This window comes from Lissotriton vulgaris, chromosome 9 (assembly GCF_964263255.1).
Source record: "Lissotriton vulgaris chromosome 9, aLisVul1.2, whole genome shotgun sequence".
NCBI classification, from domain to species: Eukaryota; Metazoa; Chordata; class Amphibia; order Caudata; family Salamandridae; genus Lissotriton; species Lissotriton vulgaris.
Window position 1 is genome coordinate 965,212,656 of NC_141697.1, and position 17,646 is coordinate 965,230,301.

Genomic DNA, 17,646 nt, shown 5'->3' on the forward strand with positions numbered 1-17,646 from the left:
GCTGCGGCGATTGCAGGCCTGATTGGCGATGATCTACGCTTATGGTAACATTAACACTGGCAAATACGAGTGGCTTTTATGGTCGCAGGATGCAGGTTGGTTGGGGGGAGATGGACTATAAGGCGGTCAACCCTCACATTAGAGGTGTTTGTTAAGGGGGGGGGGTTGCGAGGGACTGAAGTTGGGAGTTCATGGGGATCCATTGGCGTAGTAGATCTCCGGCCTCCCGTTGGGGGCAGGAGTTGACCTATACCGCAACAGGTACTTCAACGTTTTTGAGGTATTGGGTGGGGGGCAGTGGGGTAGTTGTGGGTGAGACTTGGGAGGGGGTGGGGGTTGGGGGGTTTGTTGAGGGTTGGCGGTTGAGGAAGGTGGGTTGGCGGGAGGGGTTGAATTGCACAGTGTTCTTTCTTGTACTATTGAGGCGAGATGTGTGTGTGTGGCTTTGGATGCTCCAACTGTTTATTTTCTGGTCCTTAGATGGCGGTTACTACCCCTGAAAATGGCCTGCAAAGGGCTTCATTGCATGTTGTGAGCTGGAATGTGAGGGGAATGCGGGACAGGATTAAAAGAGGGGCGATCCTCAAACAGGGGAAGAAAGTTGGGGCGGATGTCTTGTTGCTGCAAGAAACTCACCTCATGGGCACTAAGGCCCTTAGCCTGCAGCGATATGGCTTTCAGCAGGTGTATCATGCTGGCTTTGCGAGGGGGTCTCGGGAAGTAGCTGTTTAGGTACACCGTAGGGTGTCCTACATTCATGAAACTCAATGGCTTGATACACAGGGCAGATATGCATTAATTCAGGGTAAGATCGGCTCTGAATCAGTACTTTTTGGGAGTGTTTATGCCCCGCCTCCGCTGCAAGGAGCCCTTATCGAAAGGCTGTTCGGTGTGTGGGCCGGAATGCCTGATATCATGTCTGTGGTTGGTGGTGACTGGAATGATGTGATGGATGTGCGGATGGATAGGCACAGGCTAAGAGGCAAGCAACTCTCGGAGACACCCACTAAACTCAACGGCATGGTGAGGGGAATGGGGTGGGTGGACGTGTGGCGCCACCAGCACGCTCAAAGTCATGAATACACGTATGTCTCGGCAGTCCATAAGTACTTTTCTAGGATCGATTACCTGTTTGTTCCTCATGCTTGGGTTGGGAGGGTGGGCTCCACATCTATCTTGCCCCGGGTCTGTCGGACCACTCCCCAGTTGCAATGGACCTATTCCTGGATAGGCGGAGACAGCCGTTCAGGTGGCGTCTCTCCATGTGGCATTTGCAGCAGGAACCCTATCAACTGCACATGAGGGAAGCGATTGCGCGCTACTGAAATGGAAATGATAAACCCGACATAGATGCCATGACTCTCTGGGAAGCCCTGAAGCCTACACTTCGAGGGGTGGATATTGCGTGGTGTGCGGCTGCCCGTAGGGCACGCGGGGAGGATTTGGCGCAGGCGGCTGACCGGGTCCGTGCCCAGGAGGCACATTGCCATGAAGATGGGAGTGAGGAGGATGTTGGTCAACTACTGCTATTGCAGCAATCATACGTCTCCCTACAGCTGGATGAAGCCAGGCAGCTGTGGCTGGCGACTCAAAGTAGGATCTACCAATGGGGCGATAAATCCAGCTCTATGCTGTATAGACTCTGCCAGAGCACGTTTCACCCTCAGTCCCTGCCGTGCCTACGGGACGACGAGGGTACACCCGTGACAGCCCCGGCGGCTCTGGCGGCCAGGTTCGCACAGTATTACGCGGCCCAATATGCTCCCCGGGAACTTCTTCGAGCGGAGGACGTAGATAAATTTCTTGCTGACCTTCCGCCGCGAGCTGTTTCAGACGAGGCGCGTGATAGTCTCGACCTCCCGTTGTCGGCTGAGGAGCTGGGAACAGCCCTCGGGGAATTGAACACGGGCAAGGCCCCTGGACCAAACGGGTTTCCCAGTGAATTTTTTAAGAGGTTCCATTTTCAACTAGGTACACATTACGGTAGGGCTCTGGAGGCGGCCAGGGAGAATGGCCAGCTCCCGAGGGACTGGCGGCATGCGGAGATAGTGGTATTTTGCAAGCCCGGTAGGCCTCCTGACCTGCCTGAATCCTATAGACCTATATCGCTTTTAAACACCGAGTCCAAAATTTTAGCGAAGGCGCTGGTCAATCGTCTTCTCCCGTACATAACCGATCTTGTACACCCTGATCAAGCTGGCTTTATGCCTCATAGAGCAACGCGGCATAACATCAGGCGCGCCCAGGTGGTGGTGGAGGCGGCCCGTGCGGCGGGTATTCCTGCGGCACTCTTACTGGCCGACATAGATAAAGCCTTTGATTCGGTGAGCTGGGTCTATCTTCGCGCACTTCTGTCCCGTCTAAACCTCGGGCACCGCCTTCTATCATACCTGTATACTGACTTGACTGCGTCTGTGAGGGTGGCTGGAGCGGTATCCGCCTCCTTCCCTATAGGACGGGGCACCAGACAGGGCTGCCCCCTGTCGCCCTACTTGTTTGCCCTGGCCATGGAGCCGTTGGCAGCATGGGTGAGAATTGACGCTCAGATGCGGGATGTCGAGTGGCAGGCGGGTCCATCCGATAGAATTGCACTTTATGCGGACGATGTCCTATTCTTCCTTACGGACCTGAACAGGTAGGGGCCGCAAGTCCTGGACTAAATGCGGATATTTGGTGAGGGATCGGGCCTCCATCTGAACCAACGGAAATCTGTGCTGTGGGTGTTGTGGGAGCGTGGTGGCCTAGGACCCTGGGCGCAGACACTACAGGCAGCGACGGGTGGCCTTCGATATCTGGGTGTGTTTCTAACTGATCTGGGCGGTGTCTCCTGGTCGCGTAATGTCGTGCCAGTGTGGGAACGTGTACGCTCGGACATGTCCACCTGGTCCCGCATGCCTTTTAACGTATATGGCCGCTCAGCCATTTTCAAGATGGTGGCCCTCCCGCGCCTGTTGTACCAGCTACAAAACCACCCATATCCCGTTTCCCCGCAGTGGTTCAGACAGGTCAACTCGACACTTAGTCAGTTTCTTTGGTCCGGGGGAGTGGCGAGAGTGGCGCTGCGCACATGTTTCCTCTCCACATACTGTGGCGGCCTGGCGACGTCGGATATCCAGTCCTATTACCAGGCCTCCCATCTTCTGATCTTAAATGAGTGGTGGTATGGGGACCAAAGCGATCCAGCCTATGCCCTGGAGAGGCACCTGATGGACCCAGACACGTTACATACCATACTCTACTCAGCGCCTAGGCGGCGAAGCCTCCCAGTGGTCACGCAGACGGTATATCGTGTATGGCGGGATGCCATTCGCCGTATGGGGTGGTGGAACAAACTCACAAGGGAGAGTCCTCTTTGGCGAAATGGGCTCTTGCCCTCATTGGCGTCCCTCCCGGGGTTTAGGGACTGGGATGCAATTGGAATATCGGCCCTGGGACACGTTGTCAGGGGCACTGCCCTAAAGTCGTTCCAGGAACTACGTGAGGAATATGATATGCCCCAGACCCAGTTTTTTAAGTACCTACAACTTAGACACGCCATCACACCCACCCTGAGGAGCTAGGACTCCTTACCGGAATTCAGCCCACTGGAGGCCAAGGTATTCATGGGGGAGCTGGACAGTAAAAAAAATTCCACTATATATCAAACACTGGTGACGCATTGCTCGACCTCCCTAGATGGTCTACGAGATAAATGGGAAAGGGATGTTGGTCCAATTGAGGAGGAGGACTGGAGGGAAGCACTTGAGGCCCCAAGAGGAGCTGCCATCGTGGTACGTCTACGGTTCATTCACTTTAAGTACCTTCACAGGGCTTATTACACGAGGGAAAGGTTGTGGAGGGCGGGCCTGATTGGATCCCCAGATTGCTTGAGATGTGGCAGAGAAGTAGGCACCTTTCTCCATACTGTATGGGCATGTGCTGGGCTGCAGAGGTTTTGGTCTGGTGTGTGGGACTGCCTGTATGAGGTTCTGGGTTGGGAGCTCCCCCGCTCACCTCAACTGGGTCTTCTTCATGTTATGGAACAGGTAGGGGGAAACATTTATAAAAGACATCTGCTATTGCTGGGCCTTATTGTGGCCAAGAGGGACATTGCCCGTGCCTGGAAGGATCCTAGGGCCCCTCTGGTGGGAGTGTGGAAAAGGGGATTGGACTTCTACATGGGCCTGGAACGCCCGATCTTTGCAGCTAGGGGCTGCCCCCGGAAACATTATAAAATCTGGAAGCGATGGGCGGATTATCGTGGACTGTGGCTGGAGCCGCCGCCACCTGATCGGCCTGTGGAGGAACTCTTGGATGCTGGGCCCGGCCGTAAGACACACACACAATACGCCTCTTCTTGTCTCTGTACTTGAATGTTGTTTCGACGCTGTGCTAGGGGTGGGGGGGGTTCTGGGCTGGGGATGTGGGAGGGTGGAGGAAGGGGGAGATTTGGTTGCATTTCTTTTTCTTGAACTGTTGACCGTATTGCTTTACTGTGATTGCTATTATGATGCTCACAACTCCTCCGATTCCCGGGGTGCTGTGCTTGTTATGCAATTTGTCAACACCAAAATAAAAATCTGTTCTGAAAAAAAAATAAGACATAGTCCGCATATTTAACGGAACTATTAATAATTATAAGACTATATCGTAAAGCTCGCAGTAACTATTGTAAGCTGAGCAGTTATGTATGTAAAAATCTTATAGTGGAAATTTTTCCCCTGTTCTAAAATGACAAAATATTGAGACGTGACCTTCAACCCCTGCTGGCACATTCTTAAACTGCGAGAACGCCCGGGACGTCAACTCTGAAGGAGGAAGAGACCACGCTGGGTGCGAGGAGACCGTTCCACACATTTCAGGTGAGTTAAATAGGAATAATAGACTGCTTAGAGGAAACCTTTTTTTTATATAGGCGCGCAACCTTTTAGGAGAGTACCTTAAAATTGTAGTAAAGATATTTTATGCCCATACAGTAAGCAGTTTAGACGATGTATCTCTGTCCCTACCTGAACAGTACGTTGCCTTTCCCCCATGCGATAACATATAAGCAGTTTTGGGGCAAGGAATCTAAGACTCCTAAGCAATGTCATTTATAAAAAGATTGAAATACACTTACAATATCGAAAGAATACAGTTAGAGGGTCAAAAGGATTGATTCTTATCTAAAATATCTATGCCCGTATTGTTGTAGGTAATTCCCTTTTGTATACTAAGTAAGGGATAAGATTAGGTTCTCATTTGAGGCGGACAATAATCTCCATAAGCATTAGTGTTAAAATGAAGTTCGGGGCTCATGTTTAACTCGATCTTACCCGAATAGGTTGTATGAAGAACTCACAACCTGCAGATAAAAAATAAAAAAATAAACATTTTTGTTAGCATTGGTAGGTAAACTTATGTGTCACTGCTAGATATTTCTGTAGGGTCTAAACGAGGGATGGAGGATGAAATGAATTAATGCTCTGGTCCTAATAATCGTTTACGATTATAATATATATATCGTCATTTCAGGGGTTGAGCTTTAGAAGATTTAACGGTATGGCTCTTACAATCTCTTACAGATTTATAAGAAGAATCCCATTGTGGATGACAACAGGCCAATTCGTTATTCCCTCGCGAAGCGCCTACAGACTAATTTAACGGTCTTGTATGAGACTTTTCCCAGCAAGTCGCCGTGGAGTTTTGTTATAGATAAATATGTCATTGGTTATCTTTTAAGAGACAGCTCATGTGGATGTTTCAATTTTATTTGTTCACAGTGGTCTACTATATAAAACGGTGGCACCCAGAGAAGGTCCTTTATATTTAAGTTCCTTCACTTAAGGGTATTTATATAATTCTCCACCATTGTTGATATTGGAGTAAATGGCAAGTGTTGAATTAAGACTATCCTAAATGTTGATTTTTTTAACGATTCGCAGCTATTAACCCTGGACACATATATATATAATTCGGGAAATTTTATCCCTGTTTTATCTTGTCAACATTTATCAAAATTGAAAACCGATACCAGATTTAGCCTTCTAGCTAAGATAGGTATGTCATACTTTGGGTTTATTAGAATTGGTTCAGGATGTACTGATCCTTTAGTGAATAATATGGTTATCACTATACACTGAATTGAAATTATTTTCTGAGAAATTTGATACACTATATTTGTATGTGGTCTTTTTCTATTATGAGACGATTCTCCTCTCAATATATAAGACATAGGAGTACACGCGATATTTTATGTTACTCTATGATAACATAGGTACTTAAAGGTGTAAGTCCCGGGGAGTAGGGAACAGGGCATGTATAAATGGTTTTAAATATATGGTTTTAATAAAGGAAAGGGAATGTAGCTAAAGTAGAAGGTGGTCGCCAACAACCTGTATGAATAATAACATCAGAAATTGTCTTTTGTACTAGCTCTTATGGACTTTATTATGTTTTTCAACTGTATTTACCCTGTCCTCATTGTTTCAATAGTAGGGTTCCTCGCTTTTTGTTTTTCTAATTTATATACCTTATAGCCATGTATCTATGATAACCCGGACCAGTCGAACGTTGAAAAAATGGTCAATATTGATGAAATTTTAACATTTAATCTTTTGACTTTAAATGGCGGTTGGATGTGAATTATTACTTTTTCAACTAAAATAAGTGTGTTTAAAGTCATTTCTGTGCCTGAAATTGGTCAAAATTGAAGATTTTGAGTAAGCAAAACTCTGTAAAAATGGCAATTTTGGTCACTGTGAGGGTTTAAAAAGTGGTTATTCAACATGAGGCCCGATCCAAATGACATTTTGAATCATTTTTGGTAGAGTCTAAAAAATCAATTTTCTGATGAAAAACTATGACCCCGGAACAGTCGAACGTTGAAAAAATGGTCAATATTGATGAAATTTTAACATTTAGGGCCCGATGTAGGTGCCCTAATACCGGTCGGAAACGGCCGAATTCGGCCGTTTCCGACAGGTATTATGGTTTTTAGATGTAGGGCATGCATTTACAGAATCGGTATTTTACCGATTCTGTATATACCAATTCGGTAAAATTACCGAATCGGTAAATACAGACTCGGTAAAATACCGATTCTGTAAATGCAGATGTAGCTGGCACATGTCAGAGTGCCACAGGGCTTTAAGAATCGGTATTTTACCACCCAATCCAATTGGGTGGTAAAATACCGAATCCAGGTGTGCATGCACACCTGTGCCATGTGACACACAGACATGCCCTTAGGGCATGTTTGTGTGCCACATGGCACACAAGCCTGTAATTGGGGTGCTAGAGGGTGTAAAAGTGACACCCCCTGCACCCTTGCAAGAATAGGTAATTACCGAATCGGTAAATACCGATTCGGTATTCCACATTGATTGCTATGGGCTTCAAGGCCCATAGGAATCAATGGGGGATACCGATTCAGTATTTACAGAATCGGTAAATACCGAATCTTACAGATTCGGTATTTACCGAACCAGAATTACCTACATTTCCCCCCCTCTAATTTACCACTTCTTAAATACCGAATCGGTATGATTCGGTATTTTAGAAGTGCTAAATTAGATTTACCTACATCGGGCCCTTAATCTTTTGACTTTAAATTTATTAATTTTCAACTAAAATAAGTGTGTTTAAAGTCATTTCGATGCCTGAAATTGGTCAAAATTGAAGCTTTTGAGTAAGCAAAACTCTGTAAAAATGGCAATTTTGGTCACTGTGAGGGTTTAAAAAGTGGTTATTCAACATGAGGCCTGATCCAAAAGACATTTTGAATCATTTTTGGTAGAGTCCGAAAAATCAATTTTCTGATGAAAAACGATGATACTATCATACTATCATTGATCAGCATTGAACCTTATGTTATTTACTTTGTATTTATGTAACTAAAACACTTACCTTGTAAAGCGCTCTGATACCCGCATGGGTCTGGTTCACTCTATATAAAACTTTCAAATAAATAAATAAATCCTGCCCCATACCGTGCATTGTTAGTATTATTGAACAACCGCCTGTACCCACCCTAACCAGGTAGCCCCATTGTCACCTGCCCAGATAATATTTTTCAAATTTTCCTTAAAGTTTAACCCGTTGGCCGACAGGAGCACTACCTGGCTGGTGCTGCGAAAGACAGTTGGCCGACGCAGCCCCACCCATTTTTTGAACGTTCCGCACTGGTGCGGAACGTTCGAAGCAGCTATGGAGTTAAATGTAAATAAACATAATCTGACTCCTCATAATTGTTTTAGGTGTGCTAGCGCCCTGATGCCTGATCTGTGAGTTGAACTCCGGACTGCGGTTGACCCAAGATCCCCCTGGAGAAAGGCATCTAGGGTTGATGTGTGGAACCTGGTCAGACCCTGCTGCTCATTTCTGGTCTAGTGCAGACATTTCCTAGCACCAATATACCAGGTCTGTTGGACAACATCTGCTCACACACCAATTCGATGTATGCAAGTGTTCATTAACAAAAGAAAAATCAATTTGTAGAACACAGAATTGGGTGATAACAGGATCCCCTAGCATACAAATGATCATAAATAAGGCTCCCTGTTTTCCTTTTTTACTGATGTTTACAGATATATACAGACAAAAAACCATTTGTTTTCTTGTCTGTATTTATTTTTAAATGAGTGATTCTAAGTACACTTTGCCATGACTGCCAGGTCAATAACTGTGTGGAAAGATAGGTAAGGGGGGTGTCTAAAAAGAAAGTTATTTTAGTAAAGAGTTTTAAACAGCAGTAGCCATCCACATGGCTGATACTGAAATGTGCATATTTTCATATAAGTGCATTGATTTATCTTCTGCTGATGTTCATATCACTGAAACCTGGCAGGCATTCAAGCATGACTCCATATTATTGGTTAAATAAATGTGGAAATATACCAGTTTCAGCCTTACTTTTTCACAAAACCCATAATAAATATGGATAAATACAAATAAAGTTGACAAAAAATAAATATGGATAAATACAGATGGAAATGACAAAAAAAGAAATACCATAAAACCAGGAGCCAATACATACCATAAAACCAGGAGCCCTAATCCAAAAGTAATTCAAGACAGAGACAAAGTACAAACCTAGGTTTAAATACATAGGTCTTCCATTGAGTTCATGGGATAGCATCTGGAGTCATGGGGGTGTGTATAAACAAACGAGCTTCAAACTGATACCGAAATGTAAACTTTCTCAAATGCAATGTGGGGCATGAATGCATGACTTCCCATTTCAGAGAAAGGCACAATTTGGAATCTGAGCAAAAAAAAAGTAGTTGCAGCATTTACGTTCTGACAGTATTTCGCATTTCATGAGATTTGAGGACCCTGCTCTACAGCTCTCACTCGACTTTTGTCTTGACAGTGTGAAATCTCAATTAAGGCAGTCATTCTTTATTTTCTATTGACTATGCGGGCTGACCGACTCGTCCCCGAAGGGGACTCTCATAAGAGGGCGGCCCCCTTATTGCCACACGATGGCACACCGAGCAGCCCAGTGTTCTTAAACCCCTTTAGGATCCCGCTCGTCACTTCCGTCCGGGGCGGGGAGAGGTATATATTCCTCCCCCACCCACCTGGCGGCCTCTTTGTCCCTTCACCCTGTACTCACGGTGAGTGCGAATCAACCCACCCCCCCTCTGCTCGCTCTCCCCCCTTTTGGGGGTCGTAGCTGGGCTGGGCGGCCTGCTTAGGTGCGGGCCGCTGTTGGGGGGGTGAACTTTTGCGCACTCCATGCAGGTTCCCGGGGGTCGCCTTTGTTGACCCGGTCCTAGGAGCTCAGAGGGCACGGGGTTGGGGAAGAAAGGAAAGAGCACTTGGGCATCCCCTGTCGGCCCTCACGGTGCGGGAGGCTGCAGAGAGGCACCGGTGGGGAGGGGCCCGTTTGGTTGGCCCATGTCTTGTGTCCCCGGCTCACCAGAGGGGAGAACCCAGCGCCCACATGGCCCAGCTCATCTGGGGGGCACAGGCCATGCGGGGATCGGGCCGAGCTGCCCAGCTATCACGGGCTGAGCGGGTGTAATGTTGTAAGAATCCACCCCCTCCCCCGCAGGCGTGTGGTTTGCAGATGGGACAGGGAGAAGTTAGTTAGGTATGGGAATTCGCCACCGATCAGGTGAATTGTGTGGGGGTGAGCGAGGGCATTGGCCGTAATGACGGAGGAATTTTGTTATGGATATCGGATGAGAGCTTGGCTGGTAAAGTGCCATCCAAAGCTAGCAATCACAAAGCTGCGAGTCACGGCTGCAGGATGGTAATGCTTCCTTTGCAGCTTACCTCCGCCACAGCTCACCTCGGAGTGAGCGCGTGCCTTTGCGCCTCTGTTGCCGGTCTTGAGCTCGAGGGTCGGCTCTGCCCGGGGCTGGCTCGGCCATTTCGGGTCCGGCCCCCCGAGTTGTAGGTGGCCTAGGACCCTGGGCGCAGACACTACAGGCAGCGACGGGTGGCCTTCGATATCTGGGTGTGTTTCTAACTGATCTGGGCGGTGTCTCCTGGTCGCGTAATGTCGTGCCAGTGTGGGAACGTGTACGCTCGGACATGTCCACCTGGTCCCGCATGCCTTTTAACGTATATGGCCGCTCAGCCATTTTCAAGATGGTGGCCCTCCCGCGCCTGTTGTACCAGCTACAAAATCACCCATATCCCGTTTCCCCGCAGTGGTTCAGACAGGTCAACTCGACACTTAGTCAGTTTCTTTGGTCCGGGGGAGTGGCGAGAGTGGCGCTGCGCACATGTTTCCTCTCCACATACTGTGGCGGCCTGGCGACGTCGGATATCCAGTCCTATTACCAGGCCTCCCATCTTCTGATCTTAAATGAGTGGTGTTATGGGGACCAAAGCGATCCAGCCTATGCCCTGGAGAGGCACCTGATGGACCCAGACACGTTACATACCATACTCTACTCAGCGCCTAGGCGGCGAAGCCTCCCAGTGGTCACGCAGACGGTATATCGTGTATGGCGGGATGCCATTCGCCGTATGGGGTGGTGGAACAAACTCACAAGGGAGAGTCCTCTTTGGCGAAATGGGCTCTTGCCCTCATTGGCGTCCCTCCCGGGGTTTAGGGACTGGGATGCAATTGGAATATCGGCCCTCGGACACGTTGTCAGGGGCACTGCCCTAAAGTCGTTCCAGGAACTACGTGAGGAATATGATATGCCCCAGACCCAGTTTTTTAAGTACCTACAACTTAGACACGCCATCACACCCACCCTGAGGAGCTAGGACTCCTTACCGGAATTCAGCCCACTGGAGGCCAAGGTATTCATGGGGGAGCTGGACAGTAAAAAAAATTCCACTATATATCAAACACTGGTGACGCATTGCTCGACCTCCCTAGATGGTCTACGAGATAAATGGGAAAGGGATGTTGGTCCAATTGAGGAGGAGGACTGGAGGGAAGCACTTGAGGCCCCAAGAGGAGCTGCCATCGTGGTACGTCTACGGTTCATTCACTTTAAGTACCTTCACAGGGCTTATTACACGAGGGAAAGGTTGTGGAGGGCGGGCCTGATTGGATCCCCAGATTGCTTGAGATGTGGCAGAGAAGTAGGCACCTTTCTCCATACTGTATGGGCATGTGCTGGGCTGCAGAGGTTTTGGTCTGGTGTGTGGGACTGCCTGTATGAGGTTCTGGGTTGGGAGCTCCCCCGCTCACCTCAACTGGGTCTTCTTCATGTTATGGAACAGGTAGGGGGAAACATTTATAAAAGACATCTGCTATTGCTGGGCCTTATTGTGGCCAAGAGGGACATTGCCCGTGCCTGGAAGGATCCTAGGGCCCCTCTGGTGGGAGTGTGGAAAAGGGGATTGGACTTCTACATGGGCCTGGAACGCCCGATCTTTGCAGCTAGGGGCTGCCCCCGGAAACATTATAAAATCTGGAAGCGATGGGCGGATTATCGTGGACTGTGGCTGGAGCCGCCGCCACCTGATCGGCCTGTGGAGGAACTCTTGGATGCTGGGCCCGGCCGTAAGACACACACACAATACGCCTCTTCTTGTCTCTGTACTTGAATGTTGTTTCGACGCTGTGCTAGGGGTGGGGGGGGTTCTGGGCTGGGGATGTGGGAGGGTGGAGGAAGGGGGAGATTTGGTTGCATTTCTTTTTCTTGAACTGTTGACCGTATTGCTTTACTGTGATTGCTATTATGATGCTCACAACTCCTCCGATTCCCGGGGTGCTGTGCTTGTTATGCAATTTGTCAACACCAAAATAAAAATCTGTTCTGAAAAAAAAATAAGACATAGTCCGCATATTTAACGGAACTATTAATAATTATAAGACTATATTGTAAAGCTCGCAGTAAATATTGTAAGCTGAGCAGTTATGTATGTAAAAATCTTATAGTGGAAATTTTTCCCCTGTTCTAAAATGCCAAAATATTGAGACGTGACCTTCAACCCCTGCTGGCACATTCTTAAACTGCGAGAACGCCCGGGACGTCAACTCTGAAGGAGGAAGAGACCACGCTGGGTGCGAGGAGACCGTTCCACACATTTCAGGTGAGTTAAATAGGAATAATAGACTGCTTAGAGGAAACCTTTTTTTTATATATATAGGCGCGCAACCTTTTAGGAGAGTACCTTAAAATTGTAGTAAAGATATTTTATGCCCATACAGTAAGCAGTTTAGACGATGTATCTCTGTCCCTACCTGAACAGTACGTTGCCTTTCCCCCATGCGATAACATATAAGCAGTTTTGGGGCAAGGAATCTAAGACTCCTAAGCAATGTCATTTATAAAAAGATTGAAATACACTTACAATATCGAAAGAATACAGTTAGAGGGTCAAAAGGATTGATTCTTATCTAAAATATCTATGCCCGTATTGTTGTAGGTAATTCCCTTTTGTATACTAAGTAAGGGATAAGATTAGGTTCTCATTTGAGGCGGACAATAATCTCCATAAGCATTAGTGTTAAAATGAAGTTCGGGGCTCATGTTTAACTCGATCTTACCCGAATAGGTTGTATGAAGAACTCACAACCTGCAGATAAAAAATAAAAAAATAAACATTTTTGTTAGCATTGGTAGGTAAACTTATGTGTCACTGCTAGATATTTCTGTAGGGTCTAAACGAGGGATGGAGGATGAAATGAATTAATGCTCTGGTCCTAATAATCGTTTACGATTATAATATATATATCGTCATTTCAGGGGTTGAGCTTTAGAAGATTTAACGGTATGGCTCTTACAATCTCTTACAGATTTATAAGAAGAATCCCATTGTGGATGACAACAGGCCAATTCGTTATTCCCTCGCGAAGCGCCTACAGACTAATTTAACGGTCTTGTATGAGACTTTTCCCAGGCAAGTCGCCGTGGAGTTTTGTTATAGATAAATATGTCATTGGTTATCTTTTAAGAGACAGCTCATGTGGATGTTTCAATTTTATTTGTTCACAGTGGTGAACTATATAAAACGGTGGCACCCAGAGAAGGTCCTTTATATTTAAGTTCCTTCACTCAAGGGTATTTATATAATTCTCCACCATTGTTGATATTGGAGTAAATGGCAAGTGTTGAATTAAGACTATCCTAAATGTTGATTTTTTTAACGATTCGCAGCTATTAACCCTGGACACATATATATATAATTCGGGAAATTTTATCCCTGTTTTATCTTGTCAACATTTATCAAAATTGAAAACCGATACCAGATTTAGCCTTCTAGCTAAGATAGGTATGTCATACTTTGGGTTTATTAGAATTGGTTCAGGATGTACTGATCCTTTAGTGAATAATCGGGTTATCACTATACACTGAATTGAAATTATTTTCTGAGAAATTTGATACACTATATTTGTATGTGGTCTTTTTCTATTATGAGACGATTCTCCTCTCAATATATAAGACATAGGAGTACACGCGATATTTTATGTTACTCTATGATAACATAGGTACTTAAAGGTGTAAGTCCCGGGGAGTAGGGAACAGGGCATGTATAAATGGTTTTAAATATATGGTTTTAATAAAGGAAAGGGAATGTAGCTAAAGTAGAAGGTGGTCGCCAACAACCTGTATGAATAATAACATCAGAAATTGTCTTTTGTACTAGCTCTTATGGACTTTATTGTGTTTTTCAACTGTATTTACCCTGTCCTCATTGTTTCAATAGTAGGGTTCCTCGCTTTTTGTTTTTCTAATTTATATACCTCATAGCCATGTATCTATGATAACCCGGACCAGTCGAACGTTGAAAAAATGGTCAATATTGATGAAATTTTAACATTTAATCTTTTGACTTTAAATGGTGGTTGGATGTGAATTATTACTTTTTCAACTAAAATAAGTGTGTTTAAAGTCATTTCTGTGCCTGAAATTGGTCAAAATTGAAGATTTTGAGTAAGCAAAACTCTGTAAAAATGGCAATTTTGGTCACTGTGAGGGTTTAAAAAGTGGTTATTCAACATGAGGCCCGATCCAAATGACATTTTGAATCATTTTTGGTAGAGTCTAAAAAATCAATTTTCTGATGAAAAACGATGACCCCGGAACAGTCGAACGTTGAAAAAATGGTCAATATTGATGAAATTTTAACATTTAGGGCCCGATGTAGGTGCCCTAATACCGGTCGGAAACGGCCGAATTCGGCCGTTTCCGACCGGTATTATGGTTTTTAGATGTAGGGCATGCATTTACAGAATCGGTATTTTACCGATTCTGTATATACCAATTCGGTAAAATTACCGAATCGGTAAATACAGACTCGGTAAAATACCGATTCTGTAAATGCAGATGTAGCTGGCACATGTCAGAGTGCCACAGGGCTTTAAGAATCGGTATTTTACCACCCAATCCAATTGGGTGGTAAAATACCGAATCCAGGTGTGCATGCACACCTGTGCCATGTGACACACAGACATGCCCTTAGGGCATGTTTGTGTGCCACATGGCACACAAGCCTGTAATTGGGGTGCTAGAGGGTGTAAAAGTGACACCCCCTGCACCCTTGCAAGAATAGGTAATTACCGAATCGGTAAAAACCGATTCGGTATTCCACATTGATTGCTATGGGCTTCAAGGCCCATAGGAATCAATGGGGGATACCGATTCAGTATTTACAGAATCGGTAAATACCGAATCTTACAGATTCGGTATTTACCGAACCAGAATTACCTACATTTCCCCCCCTCTAATTTACCACTTCTTAAATACCGAATCGGTATGATTCGGTATTTTAGAAGTGCTAAATTAGATTTACCTACATCGGGCCCTTAATCTTTTGACTTTAAATTTATTAATTTTCAACTAAAATAAGTGTGTTTAAAGTCATTTCGATGCCTGAAATTGGTCAAAATTGAAGCTTTTGAGTAAGCAAAACTCTGTAAAAATGGCAATTTTGGTCACTGTGAGGGTTTAAAAAGTGGTTATTCAACATGAGGCCTGATCCAAAAGACATTTTGAATCATTTTTGGTAGAGTCCAAAAAAATCAATTTTCTGATGAAAAACGATGATACTATCATACTATCATTGATCAGCATTGAACCTTATGTTATTTACTTTGTATTTATGTAACTAAAACACTTACCTTGTAAAGCGCTCTGATACCCGCATGGGTCTGGTTCACTCTATATAAAACTTTCAAATAAATAAATAAATCCTGCCCCATACCGTGCATTGTTAGTATTATTGAACAACCACCTGTACCCACCCTAACCAGGTAGCCCCATTGTCACCTGCCCAGATAATATTTTTCAAAATTTTCCTTAAAGTTTAACCCGTTGGCCGACAGGAGCACTACCTGGCTGGTGCTGCGAAAGACAGTTGGCCGACGCAGCCCCACCCATTTTTTGAACGTTCCGCACTGGTGCGGAACGTTCGAAGCAGCTATGGAGTTAAATGTAAATAAACATAATCTGACTCCTCATAATTGTTTTAGGTGTGCTAGCGCCCTGATGCCTGATCTGTGAGTTGAACTCCGGACTGCGGTTGACCCAAGATCCCCCTGGAGAAAGGCATCTAGGGTTGATGTGTGGAACCTGGTCAAACCCTGCTGCTCATTTCTGGTCTAGTGCAGACATTTCCTAGCACCAATATACCAGGTCTGTTGGACAACATCTGCTCACACACCAATTCGATGTATGCAAGTGTTCATTAACAAAAGAAAAATCAATTTGTAGAACACAGAATTGGGTGATCACAGGATCCCCTAGCATACAAATGATCATAAATAAGGCTCCCTGTTTTCCTTTTTTACTGATGTTTACAGATATATACAGACAAAAAACCATTTGTTTTCTTGTCTGTATTTATTTTTAAATGAGTGATTCTAAGTACACTTTGCCATGACTGCCAGGTCAATAACTGTGTGGAAAGATAGGTAAGGGGGGTGTCTAAAAAGAAAGTTATTTTAGTAAAGAGTTTTAAACAGCAGTAGCCATCCACATGGCTGATACTGAAATGTGCATATTTTCATATAAGTGCATTGATTTATCTTCTGCTGATGTTCATATCACTGAAACCTGGCAGGCATTCAAGCATGACTCCATATTATTGGTTAAATAAATGTGGAAATATACCAGTTTCAGCCTTACTTTTTCACAAAACCCATAATAAATATGGATAAATACAAATAAAGTTGACAAAAAATAAATATGGATAAATACAGATGGAAATGACAAAAAAAGAAATACCATAAAACCAGGAGCCAATACATACCATAAAACCAGGAGCCCTAATCCAAAAGTAATTCAAGACAGAGACAAAGTACAAACCTAGGTTTAAATGCATAGGTCTTCCATTGAGTTCATGGGATAGCATCTGGAGTCATGGGGGTGTGTATAAACAAACGAGCTTCAAACTGATACCGAAATGTAAACTTTCTCAAATGCAATGTGGGGCATGAATGCATGACTTCCCATTTCAGAGAAAGGCACAATTTGGAATCTGAGCAAAAAAAAAGTAGTTGCAGCATTTACGTTCTGACAGTATTTCGCATTTCATGAGATTTGAGGACCCTGCTCTACAGCTCTCACTCGACTTTTGTCTTGACAGTGTGAAATCTCAATTAAGGCAGTCATTCTTTATTTTCTATTGACTATGCGGGCTGACCGACTCGTCCCCGAAGGGGACTCTCATAAGAGGGCGGCCCCCTTATTGCCACACGATGGCACACCGAGCAGCCCAGTGTTCTTAAACCCCTTTAGGATCCCGCTCGTCACTTCCGTCCGGGGCGGGGAGAGGTATATATTCCTCCCCCGCCCACCTGGCGGCCTCTTTGTCCCTTCACCCTGTACTCACGGTGAGTGCGAATCAACCCACCCCCCCTCTGCTCGCTCTCCCCCCTTTTGGGGGTCGTAGCTGGGCTGGGCGGCCTGCTTAGGTGCGGGCCGCTGTTGGGGGGGTGAACTTTTGCGCACTCCATGCAGGTTCCCGGGGGTCGCCTTTGTTGACCCGGTCCTAGGAGCTCAGAGGGCACGGGGTTGGGGAAGAAAGGAAAGAGCACTTGGGCATCCCCTGTCGGCCCTCACGGTGCGGGAGGCTGCAGAGAGGCACCGGTGGGGAGGGGCCCGTTTGGTTGGCCCATGTCTTGTGTCCCCGGCTCACCAGAGGGGAGAACCCAGCGCCCACATGGCCCAGCTCATCTGGGGGGCACAGGCCATGCGGGGATCGGGCCGAGCTGCCCAGCTATCACGGGCTGAGCGGGTGTAATGTTGTAAGAATCCACCCCCT